A 12,931-nucleotide genomic window follows, 5' to 3' on the forward strand; every position below is an offset into this window, starting at 1 on the left:
TTTTTGCATTTTGGAAAACAGTTTCAGAATTTGACATAGACCAATTTGGTGTTGTTTAAATTGCCAAATAAATCAAGGGGCTTCCTCCACAGTTCCCATTTGCCTTCTGTCTCTGTTTGGCGCCATTATGTTTTAAAACGATGATATTAAAAATGTAAATCCTAACTGCTCTGTAAAAAGGAACATTTCCTAAGCTTTTCACTCCACATCTAAGTTGACTTGAAGACAATATTGCTCATTTTACATCTTTTTGTTCTGCGACAACTAAAAGCTTTAACCAGAAATATTTTACAGGCCCAACTTGAAACAATCAGAATCTGAATCTAGTTTATTGCCAAGTAGGTTTGCAGGTACAAGGAATTTTCTTTGCTGTATTGGTGCATGGACAAGAAACTTTGACGGAATAGGAAAACAAAACGACAAAACCCTAAAAATAAAAAAATACAATTCTGCAGGTGGATTTGTGGCAGAGGTTTTGACCATGATGTCTGCAGCCTCCTGTCAGTGGGGAGGGATTCTAAGAATTTTGGTCCATGGTGCAAGGGGTCGGCCTCAATCTTTACAGGTCGTGAAGGCGTTACAGGCGTACAAGTCCTGGAGGGTAGAATGCAGCCAATCACCTTCTCCACAGAGCAAATGATACGCTGCAGTCCATTGTCCTTGGTTTTGGCAGCAGCGGACCAGATGGTGATACAATACTGGTCATTTGGAAAAAAAGTTGAGCTGACCTCCAAAAATATCAAGAGACGCTCTCACAGGCTTACATTTACATAAACACACACTCTCCCTTATTCAATATCTCCCTCTCTCTGTTTGTCTTTTTTTCAGTGTCTCTCGCTCATCCACCCACAATGCCACACAGTTTTATCCGTCCATGGTGGTCTGTCCCTTGCTGATTTTAGAGGTCAGGGGCATGATGTCCATCCACAACTCCTGGTTTCACAAAGGCAGACGCAAGAATTGCGTTTGGACAATCAGCTCCGGACCTCCATCTTTCTCTTGGTTTGTCGGCATGTTCGCACACTCACGCACACACGGATGCTCAGGCGGCTGGCCTGGTTCGATGACTGGTGATTTAAGAGGTTCCTGAAGTAAATTCAGCTTTAACTCAATAATGTCAGAGAGTGAATGGGTGCCATTCCATCCAAATATCACTTCCTCCATCTGCTGAAGTTGGGTTTGAAAACGGTATTTGGCCTCCAGCGTGCTTCAGATCAGCGCCTACGGATGGAGACGAAGGAAACGATGGTCATACTAGAACAGAGGAATGAGCGGGAAGGCAAAGAGAAAGAAAGAAGAGAAAAGGGAGAGGGAGAAAGCTCTAACTCATGCCTGTCCTCTGTGTGGGTGACACCATGATGAACGAAGGGGTCACCACCCAGGGGCAGGCTCGTCCAAAAGGAGCCGGCGGTGTGACCCTGTACAAAAGAAGGAGTGGGTCCCCCAACGGTCACACGGATCAAAGAAGACAAAAGCCTGAGATGATAACTCAGCGCAGCAGTAGAGCGCATTATTATCAGACACATGAGCTGTAGTAGTAGTAAATTTAACTGAGTCGGAGGCAGGAAGGTGGGAGGGGGAGAAAACCTGCAAACGAAAAAGTAAAGCTCTGACTCCCCCTAATCTGATTTGCCGTACACAACATTTTCTCTTTATCTGATTTGCTCCGTGAGGCGTTTTCTCTTTCTGTGGGAGCCCGTCTTTATCCAAATGATGTGGTCTTTGGTGAGGCCTGGCCTATTCATGGGAACCCCATGTGCTGTGTGCCCACCATTGAGGTGCAGAGCAGCATGGCCACAAAGGATGGCAGCGTTTCAGAGAGTCCTTTCCTACAGTTAAAGACTCTGTTCAGAAAAAAAAGTTTTAAATCAGAGAGCCAGAAAAACCACCACAGAGATAAAAAAAAAAGAAAAAAAAAGAAAGAAAGCCTTCAATTGTTATCTGAATGCTGTAATACAAATATGTGTTTATGTTCTAATAGTCAGTAAACTGGATAACATTTGACTTGGCTCTTCTTGACTGTCATGTCAGGAATGCCAACAAGACAAAAACTTTTTTTTCAGTAATGGAAACTTTGTAACAGTTTGCTGCCTTTTAACGTCTGTATTAAAAACATTGGTATTCTATTATTATCTCTATGTCAAACAAAAATAATAGTATGTTCCATTTTCTTGAAAATAAACCCTTCTGGCTGGTCTTGAACTGGAGGCCCTAAACTCATCTGGTGTACACTTCTCTTTGGGTACTGCTACCACACAGGCTGCTGGACCCCATTTCAAAAAGACTTTTACTGTTGAAAAGTGAAAAGGTGCATAATTGCTAAATTTAACTCAGTTAATGTTAACTCAAAGCATAGACAAAATAAGAACAAAACAAGAAGACAAAAGTGCAGTAGTGCCCAGTATTTGGACCCTTTGGGGCCTAAAATCTGGATCAAGAATCAATGCAAAAAGCACGTGATAAAGTCCCTTTCAGCCACAGAGGATTCATCCTTACATGTGCGACAGACATCCTCTCCTTCTCAATCTTCCTCCCTCCGTTCTGGGTCGAGTTTTAGTTGTATCGCTGTCGACGTCTGACCACACTTGTCCTACTTCTCCATCTTTCACTCTGCCCGCCTCAGCCCCTTCTGATCCTTCGTCCTTCTCCCTCTCCTTCTTCAACCCTTTCTGTCCGGCCCTCCCTCCTCCTTTACATTTTCTTTGCCCTCTCTCTCTCACTCAATGTCCCCGCCCTCTCTCTCTCTCTCTCTCTTTCTATCATTCCCTGTCTCTCGCTCTCTTCCTCTCCTCATTTCATGCAGTGCTGGGGTTACCTAAGAGACTGGGCCTCAATGGAGAAAATCTCCTTTGGTACAATGAACTGGGCGAGAGGCAGAGAGGAGGGGTGTGTGTGTGTGTGTGTGTGTGTGTGTGTGTGTGTGTGGGGGTGGGGGGTTACTGGGTAGGATAAGGGGGTGTTGGACACAGGAGGGGAGGGAGGGGTGAAGGAGGGAGGGAGTGAAACTAGAGGGAAAGATAGTGGGATGCGGATGCATGCAGGGATGGAAGGGGGATATGAAATCTCAAAAATTGAATAAGTGGCTTTTCTTGTGTAATTTGGCCTCAATGGTCAGTTGGCGGTTGTCTGTGGTGCCCCCCCACCCCCACCCCTCCCCACCTGCTCCCCAGTCAGCCCACTTGGTTTAACTAAAAAAAAAACACCCACACACAGAGACATGCATTTGAATTTATTTCATTAAACCTCAATAACATTTCCCCAGATGATTATGTTGTCTTTTACTTAACGATAAAAAATATAAGTTTCACTCATTTCATGCACATTGCCGAAGACAAAGTTAAAACCCTCTTATTAAGCATGAGCTGCAAGACCTCCGTTGTGTCAGTGGTCGCCATTTTGCTTGTTTACTTGTTTGTTTTCTCTCTGCAGGGAGTGGAAGATGAGACCCAGAGGATCAGAGCTCTCTTTACAAAGACAAGTGTTTTCCACAGTGTAAACCCTCTCTTCCTCCACACGGCGCCAACCCCATTCAGCACAAGTAATTACACTATCCCCCTTTAATCCATTCACAGTGTCTATCCGAGAGGTGTTCCCCAAAGTAGGAGACAAAGCACACACAACCGTGTTTAGAGGTTAGTTACTGATTAGCAACAAAACTGTTGCAGTTCATTTTCCTGCTGCACCTTATTGAGCTCCTCAGCGATGGTATTCAGTTTGTCGTTTGTCTCCGAGTTTGCAAACAGATCCCCCGCTGCTCATCTCTGTGTCTTTACAACTCTCCCCCTAGCCCCCTTCTCATCTGAGGATGTGGGAAAACAATAGGACTAATAAAAGAAGCAGAGCGATAATTACCGCACGGTGATGAAGTCAGTGCTAATACGCCCAAACCATAAATACCAGCAGTGTGAAATGGGATAGGTTGTTGACTTTAGGGTGTCTTTTTATTCTTTTCTGTGCCAACAACGGCCAATTATTCTTATTCCCATGTAGGTGCCGTGTACATGCCAGGGTGGATCTGGGATCTCTGTGTTAATGACTCTATCAGACCCTGATACCCAGAGGCCCCTGCTGAGGGACTGCAGCCAAGGGGATTGCGGTTTAGAATGTGGCACAGGAGGTGTCAAAGTTGGGTTGGGGGTGCTGTGTATCTGCGTGTGTGTGTGTCCAAGCATGTGTATGCGTGTGAGACAGGGTAAAGAAGGAAGGGGGAGGCGGGGGGGGGGGCTTTGGGCAGATTGTCCATGGTACTCACCACTCCAGGCGGGGCTGAATGAAGTTATTTCCAGGCCCCTGTCCATCTGTTACCGTGGCAGCAGCAGTGACCAAGGTGTTGCCATGGTGCGCTGGACACAAAAAGGCGTGGCGTGGGAACAGGTCCAGGGGTCAGGAGTGAGGGTCAGGGGGTCAAGGGTCACAGCCAGCTGGACAGCACACAAGAGGAGGCCAGGGTGAGAAAAGAAGGAGGGGAAAGTTTGGTTTTCTTTCTCTTTTTCGCCCTTTCTTCTCTGGGTTTTTGATTGGGAAGGAGACGTCCGAGGAGTGGACACCACTGGACATTAACATTGAACTGGGGCGGTGAGATGAAAGGGAGTGGGGGTTGTGGAGGCTGAAGGGGAGTGAGAAGGGCCATGGGGTTCTCAGAGTGGGGCCCCTGCAACGTCCAGGCTTTGGTAGGCTCGCCTGCATTAGGCCTCATACCTACTGGTGTCTAATCGCACATAGCAGTTGACAGGCAATTGACTTTGTTCAATGTACACGCAAATGCGGCTATTGAGAGGATGTGGACGGCTGCATGTGCTTGTGTGTCTGTCTGTGTGGCCGCGGCCTGCACTTTAGCCAGATAAGTGATACCCCGAGAAAACAAAAGGCCATTCCACGATTTCATTCCGGTCATTTTAAGCTCCAAAACTGCTCCCAGACAATGAGACAATACAGACAAACTGAAGGCGGGTAATGAATCAATTTTTTTGCTACACATGGGAAAACATTTTGTATTTTGTAAATCTAATTTATTTACACCTTGTATCTTCGCCTAGAACTTCTCTATCATACTATTCGTTCCATCTGCTATCTCAACACTTTGTCATCTTTTGTAACAGTTGTGTGTATGCCGTCAGACAACGACGTTTCTGACGTCAGCAGCATCAGCAATTTCAAAAGTTTAAAACACTGATCAAAGATAAAATGATCACATTAAGGTGCTTCTTCCTACGGACCTACTACTGACTACACACAGTTAAGCCATGATGTAAAAGTCCTGTTTCACTGGCAGAACTTAAAAAGTAAAACTTTGTTCCACAGAGCCAAATAGGAGGAAACAGACATACAAAGTTACAGCTGTGGAACGACACGGCGTTTTGCTTGGACAGTTGCTACCATTCATAGTCTAGTTTATTTGTGTGCATGTAGTGATACAATCTGTTTAGTTTTTTTTTTACATTTCACAGCTAATGATGAATGGAATTGTTGCAAAACAAATCTGAATCAAGTCAAATCACTGTTGGATTGAACCCTTATTTGAAATGTTGCATGTCCAGAAAGACATTTACTGTAACATGCTGTGCACATATTGCAGGGCACTTTGGGTGAGAATACATATTAAAATGTGCATTAAAGGGGCGACCCCTAGCTCACCCAGTAAGAGCGTGCGCCCCATGTAGGCTGAGTCCTTTGCAGCGGCCCGGGTTTGAATCCGACCTGCGGCCCTTTGCTTCTTGTCACCCCCCGTCTCTCTCTCACGTTTCCTGTCTATCCACGGTCACCCTATAATAAAGGGGAGCAAAGCCCATAAAATGAATCTTTAAAATGTTTATTACGAAATAAATGGAGAGTATTGGATATTATTTTGTCACTCAATCTACAGGTGTCCATAGATTGACTGTGCAGGATTTAGTTGTGCTGTCCTGTTCACATCCTATGATCATTTTAACTTTCCACTTTCCCCAATTCATTAACACCAAGTATGAATGGCCTTTTTTCTACAATATCACAAGTTTGTCTCTGCTGATAGAGCTGATTATCTTCTTGTGGTCACTGACAGATAATCTATTATCGGCCGAGGTGTAAAGATTCACAAAACTTCAATTTCAATATATGGGGTTTACCATTCATCTTTATAAAGCTACAATATTTCATACTACTACAACTTTTGCACAGATGTGGTGACAACAGATTTGAATAAAAGGCCTTTTCAGTGGTGTATTGTGAAAAATCTCAAAGAAAACCTCTGCAAAAATTGATTTTTAGTTTTGGAAGATACTTATTGTGCTTATTTTATGTCCCATTCCTGCGAGACATTCCAACGTACAATACATAAAGAAAATGATTAAATAAAAAACTTTTGTCATTGCACCATCAAATACTCTCCAAATTGAAAGATTTGAGATGAAGGTTCATCGTAGATGGATCGAACGTCTAGAGTTATACTGAACTACGGCAACAGGAAGATTGAAATGTCCACCTGCCCCGCAGCAAACTGAAAAAGACGGCAAAACCTTAAGCCGCATCAGTGAATAACACATTATGACAACGTGGATAAGAAGTCGCTTACAATGCAATTACACACACAAGAACACACACACAGACACATATACCCACAAGTAAATACACCGGGCCCCCTTAGACTTTAATAGTTGCTGGGATCCATGCTCCTCTACAGCCCACAGTAATAGGATTAGGAGCAGGCTCGGGAGGACATGGCAGGCCAAGTCCAACGCTCCGTTTGACACCTTTTGTCCACGAACCCTGAGACGCAGATCACAGCAATGGGATGAGGGACAAAGGCTTTTGAACATTGTGTTGTAGCTACAAATATACCCTGATGGGAGACCGCTGAGCCCTAAGTTCCACAGCAGATAAATTAAACCGACAGCAATTTTGACAACTCAATCAATTTTTAGGACGATCAAGTGTTAGAAAAACCGTCTTTTCTCCTTCTAAATTAATTAAAATGTTGTCTTGTAACTTTACCAGTGGAAGCAAAATACTTTAATTCAAAAGATTTTATTGAACAAAAAAAATATGCTCTATAAAAATGAGTTTAAGCGATCGTTTGGATGTGAAATGTTAGGCCCCAAGAAACTTTTCGCAATTCAAAAGTTACACTGATTACATGGATGTGAATATATTTTTTATCCAATAGCACAGAAGTATTTTCTAAACTTTTGCTACCTGTTAACTCGTCTTAAGTTTTACTCTGATTTACTTATGAGACAACAATGTTATTTGAATCCTTGTTATTGTAGGACATATAGACAATTTTACAGTTATAGTCTGTTGTTTGGATTGTCTACTCGTAAAGTTTGAGTTTATGTAGGTGGCCCTCTTTTCTTTGTCTATCTGTTGCTTTTCTAACTGTGCAGTACTTCTTACTGCTTATTCTAAACAAACCAGAAAAATAAAAAGAGGAGTTTCCTAGATGACTGTAAGTTGTAGCAAAAGTGTTAAATATTTCTTCCAGTTTCTTCTAATTTCTTTTTATTTCTTCAACTATTGATTGGTAAGACAAAACATTTCATGGTCAGTTTTTCCTGCAAACTGCATATAATACAGATATCGTCTTGTTTTTCAGTAACACACATTTAGCAAAGTTATCTCCACTGAACACGACGGTATAGCCACGTGTGACACCTTTATGACGTGTAAAATGCGTTACTTATAATTTTTACTTTGGATTTAATCACAAAACAGGTAGGCCTAATCATGCCATAGTTAACAGTTGTGTGGTTGATTTATGAAGACTGTGGTTAACTGCTGCTACTTTTAAACGTACAAATTCCAACAAATCAAGTTCCTTCCCAAGCGGCACTTTAGCTCCGTCCCATGACCATTGTGATTGGTGGAGACGTGACAATCACGTGTTGCTGTGTAGACACGCCAGACCTTCCTCCGCAGCGCTGTGGAGATTGGTCTGGCAACGTGAGACTAATATCTCAGAGATCTGTTTTTACATTGTCTTCAAAGCCTTTTTCAGTCATATAAAGTTACTTTTGAATTTAAATTGACACTGTTTTTGGAATTAATGCCATCCTCCATTCCTCTCAGCAAAGATATAAAAAGGCATGCATCAGCTTTATGATGTCATTGCTTTATTTCGCCACAATTGCATTTCATGAATCTTAAACTGATATTCAGCTGGTTCTGTTGCACTGAGAGAGGGCATCAGCTCGTCCTCGGTTCGAGCGATTATTGGCATTCCCAGCGATCTCCTCACATCCCGTGCCATGGCGAGGTGACACAGAGATTCTCTGTCCTCTCCCCTCCCAGTGCACCCTGGGAGAGCTACCAAACCAGTTTTACGACCAAGAGCTACTGACGCTCACTTCCTGCCAAGAATCACAGAGACAAGGTTCAAAGTGATCAGCGGCACACATACAACACACGTGCGATAAGGAACGCACATAAACACGCCACAAGACTTTAAGGATTTAGTTATGGACGAGATCACACCATCACATTCACGATCAAGCCTGAACTGCTGAATATTTTTGTCCTTTCTAAAACCCTGTTCATGCATAATTCTGACAATGGATGTTGGAGAAATTTCACTAAGGTACAGCCAACAAGTGGACATAAGAAGTCCATGCTTGTACTCTGGGGGCTGGCAAAAGGTATTCTGGGAAACGTAGAAGATGTAGGTGGATCTTAGACCTCAACACACTGCAAATTAGGGAAACACATGCAAATAGACACAAGACAAGCAAATTAAGAAACATCTTCAACAACTTGACAATATAAGTGCAGCATTTGGAAAAAGCACCATGGATACTTTTTTAGGGACACTAAAAAGTGATGCAAACCGGCTGGGATGTGCAGCTCTTTTATTGAAGTTGGATATGCATTCAACTAGTATTGAAAAATGTAAGTTTTTTTTGGCTTATTTTAACTTTGGGATTTCGATATAATTACCTTTTCATTAGAGTATCTGAATCATGTGATCACAACGATGGACAGTTTAATAACATAAGCCATAAACCATGGCAACAAGAAGTGTGTCCCAGCAGTTTGCATGTCCCCTGGAAAAAGTTTTGAGCTTCTTGCAGCACCATTTCTAAATGCCGTCAACTATGGATTTTTATTTGTCGTCAAGTTGGCGAAGATGTTTCTTCATTTGAGTGTGATTTCTTAATTTGCAGTATTAATTAATTTGCATTGGGCTCTCTGGGCCGCCATAAGAGTAAGTTGAAGAAGAGAGTCAATTACAGCATCTTATCACAAACTACCTACAGTTAAGCAAGTGATTTTTCATTTAAAAAGGGAGTCAACTATATTTATAGAATTTCACTTGTTTGCTTTAAAACCCAGAGACACATAGTAGTTTAATGTAGTGTGGCCCCCAGAGGCTACATTCACCTGGCTACATGTAGCACACAGACTTCAATAAGAGGGAATAGACAGTTAACAGTACAGAAACCCTACAGGGAAAGTATCTAAGATGCTGCATGCTGTTTTTTTTGCAAATAAAACACAAAACAAACTCCATTATTGCTCTTAAAACCCCACAGTGTCTTGTTTTTACAGCTGTTTCTGCATAATGCTGTATAACTTAGTCAGAGACACAATATCTATGAAATGATTATGCAGTACGAATATGATTATAGACAAAACCATACATGAACATTAAATGGAGGAAGCTGCAGTAGAAGACGTCATGAGACCTTCAGCAGAATAAAATATGGTCACATTACATTGATCCATCCTTTATGCAGGAATGATTCAAGGTAATTACAGTATAATTTTAAACTATAACTAATGGCAAATGTTGGTTGAGCACTGATATGAAGTTTCACATCATGCAGTCAACATTAAATTGGTTTAAAATGATAGAAAAAACTTTTATCATATGACAATAACAAGTGTCTTCTAATTCAACAAGGAAATGGGCAGAAATGTCACTACTTTTATGTGTTGTGCAGTTTTCTTAAATAGTTAATGTCGAACATGCTGCATTACCAAAACCAAAATCTTAAGATTAGCAGTTCTAACAGCAAGTTCTGGTAGATTTCATAGCATGGGCTTTCCGTCTTTGCATTGTGTGTGGTAAGGCTCAGCACATGTTGCTTTAAACTTCTTGACTTGCTCACTCTCTCTCTTCCCAGCACTGAAAGAGAGCCTGATGAATCAATAAGAGCGATAAATAAAAGAGGGAAATTGTCTGAGTGGCAGAGATGTCGGAATAAGAGCCAGCGGTAAGAATTGATTACAATAGAAAAGCTCCAGAGAGTGTGTCTGTGTGTGAAAAAGTATTTTTTTAAAAGAGCGGTGCATGTGATTATTGGACAAGGGCCGGACAGGGACCAGGCAGGGCAGCCCGCAGACGGACCCAGAGAAAGGGACATTTACCTTGAACTCCAATCGGCCCATCTCTGGGGCGGGGGCAGGTATTGTAGCCGGGCCTGACAGGGTCAGGAGGGGACAAGAGGGAGAGACAGGGGTAGGCTGGTGGGGACAAGGGACAGGGGCTGCCCCTGGGGTCGTGGGGCGCTACCTCTCTGGGGGGGGGAGGGGAGTCACAGAATGTGGTTGCTTTGGGGGGGAAGGAGAGTAGGTATTGGCAGATTTTCATAGGGTGCAGATGCTCAATATGCAGATGTCTAATCGAATTGTGCGACAATGAATTGGTTCCCCCCCTGATTTGCATCAGGACAATCCCTGGCAGTGGCTCAGGGGTCAGCGGAGTTCCCTCGGACAAAATGAGCAGCCGGCTGCAGACGCCTCAGAGAACGTGTGAACTTGAAGTAGACTTTACTCAATGACAAGGATATTGATTGATTCAAATTTCTGTCTGTCTGTCTGGGAGTGCGTGTGGCATCTGTCATCCCAGTGAAGATGTGGCTTTTCAAAGTATGAAATGGATAAAACATTTATTGCTTTTTAGTATTTGGCCAGCACTTTGCTTTGGAGCTAGACCTAAAGTATAAACCTTTTGCTAAAAAAACTTTAAAAAAAAGAAAGAACAGGACATTCAGATGCTGCGATCCAGGCTAGGTCTCCATTTTTTTGTATATGGTTTCTCTTTTAAGAATAAATATAGTGGGAAAAAAATAATGCCTCAAAACCAGAATGAATGTCTAACTTTTCATCTACTTGAACCGGTCTTCAGAGGCAGCAGGACTCTAAAGCAGACGGAGGTTACAAAGACCAAAAGACCAGAAAGCAGCCAGTTCAAATAAAGAGGTTGGGAACCTCGGTGTCTTCTCTGAAAAATAGAGAGCCCCCACAGATACAGCCTCACCATGATGAACTAATTATCTTTATGCCATGTAGATAACAAGCAGAGCGCAACTGCAGACAATTAAGATGAGAATTTGAAACACCAATGGGGCCGATTTAAAGGTCTAATGACATGGTGCTTTTTGGATGCTTTTATATAGACCTTAGTGGTCCCATAATACTGGATCTGAAGTCTCTTTTATATAGACCTTAGTGGTCCCCTAATACTGTATCTGAAGTCTCTTTTATATAGACCTTAGTGGTCCCCTAATACTGGATCTGAAGTCTCTTGTATATAGACCTTAGTGGTCCCCTAATACTGGATCTGAAGTCTCTTTTATATAGACCTTAGTGGTCCCCTAATACTGTATCTGAAGTCTCTTTTATATAGACCTTAGTGGTCCCCTAATACTGGATCTGAAATCTCTTTTATAAAGACCTTAGTGGTCCCCTAACACTGGATCTGAAGTCTCTTTTATATCGACCTTAGTGGTCCCCTAATACTGTATCTGAAGTCTCTTTTATATAGACCTTAGTGGTCCCCTAATACTGTATCTGAAGTCTCTTTTATACAGACCTTAGTGGTCCCCTAATACTGTATCTGAAGTCTCTTTTATATAGACCTTAGTGGTCCCTAATACTATATCTGAAGTATCTTTCCCAAAATTCAGCCTTGGTAACAGAATCACATCCAATAGAGCCAGTCCCAAAATGAGCTTTCCTTAGTATGTGCCATTTCTGAGTCTGTAGCTTTTGAGGAGGAGGGGGGGGGGGGGGCGAGGTTGAGGGGGTGTGTGGCCTTGACCAACTGTTTGAAATCAATGGTGTCTCTCTCTCATGGGTGGGCCAAATTCTCTGGGCGGTAAAAAGCAGAGAAAGGGGAAGTAACCTTGCCCCTTATGACCTCATAAGGTGCAAGAATCAAGATCGGCCCATCTGAGCTTTCATTTTCTCAATGGCAGAGCAGGATACCCAGGGTTCAGTTTACACCTATTGCCATTTCTAGCCACTGGGGAACCATAGGCAGGCTGGGGGAACTCATATTAATGTTAAAAAATAAAATGATGTTTTCATGCAGGGATTGATTGTGATTGTGTACGCAGTCCAAACAGAGACAGTAAAGAGTCCAGAGGTAGCAGGAATGGAGAGGGAGGGGTGCAGGCAGGCAACAGGTCCAGGTAACAGAGGCTTGAAAGCAAAAGCAAGAAACAACAAAGCATCTATGGTCAAGAGTGAGCAGGACAGAGACAGCTGAATCTCCTCAGGGCTGAAGAGGAAAGTGGGAACAGGTGAGCAGGTGGGCGAGGAAGTTCAGGAGACTGGAGGGAAAGTTGTTTAGTGACTGGAGCGAATGGCTGGATGTGGGAGTAAAGGGACTGGGATGGGAGTAAGGTCAGAGGGCATCTGGTGGATAGGGAGACAACCCTGAAGAACGGGTTTGAGGAAGTGGGAATGTTGCTGGAGGGACAGACAGGAAGAATGGGACAAACACCATTTGGAGCGTGATTTCTGTCAACTCCTGCTTGAGTAATGTTTGCATAATAAAATCTCTACAAGATGAGCAACATGTACACAGCACATGCTTTGTCTCCTTTGTGGGACCTTTCCCAAGACACGTTAAGAAAGGTCCTTGGGAAAAACCTCGATCGACCAACCGACCAAATGGTAAATGTTTATTAATTGATATAAAAAGGTATCATGTTTTTTTTAATAACTAATT

The sequence above is a fragment of the Etheostoma spectabile genome, unplaced genomic scaffold (assembly GCF_008692095.1).
Source record: "Etheostoma spectabile isolate EspeVRDwgs_2016 unplaced genomic scaffold, UIUC_Espe_1.0 scaffold00002903, whole genome shotgun sequence".
In the NCBI taxonomy this organism is placed as follows: domain Eukaryota; kingdom Metazoa; phylum Chordata; class Actinopteri; order Perciformes; family Percidae; genus Etheostoma; species Etheostoma spectabile.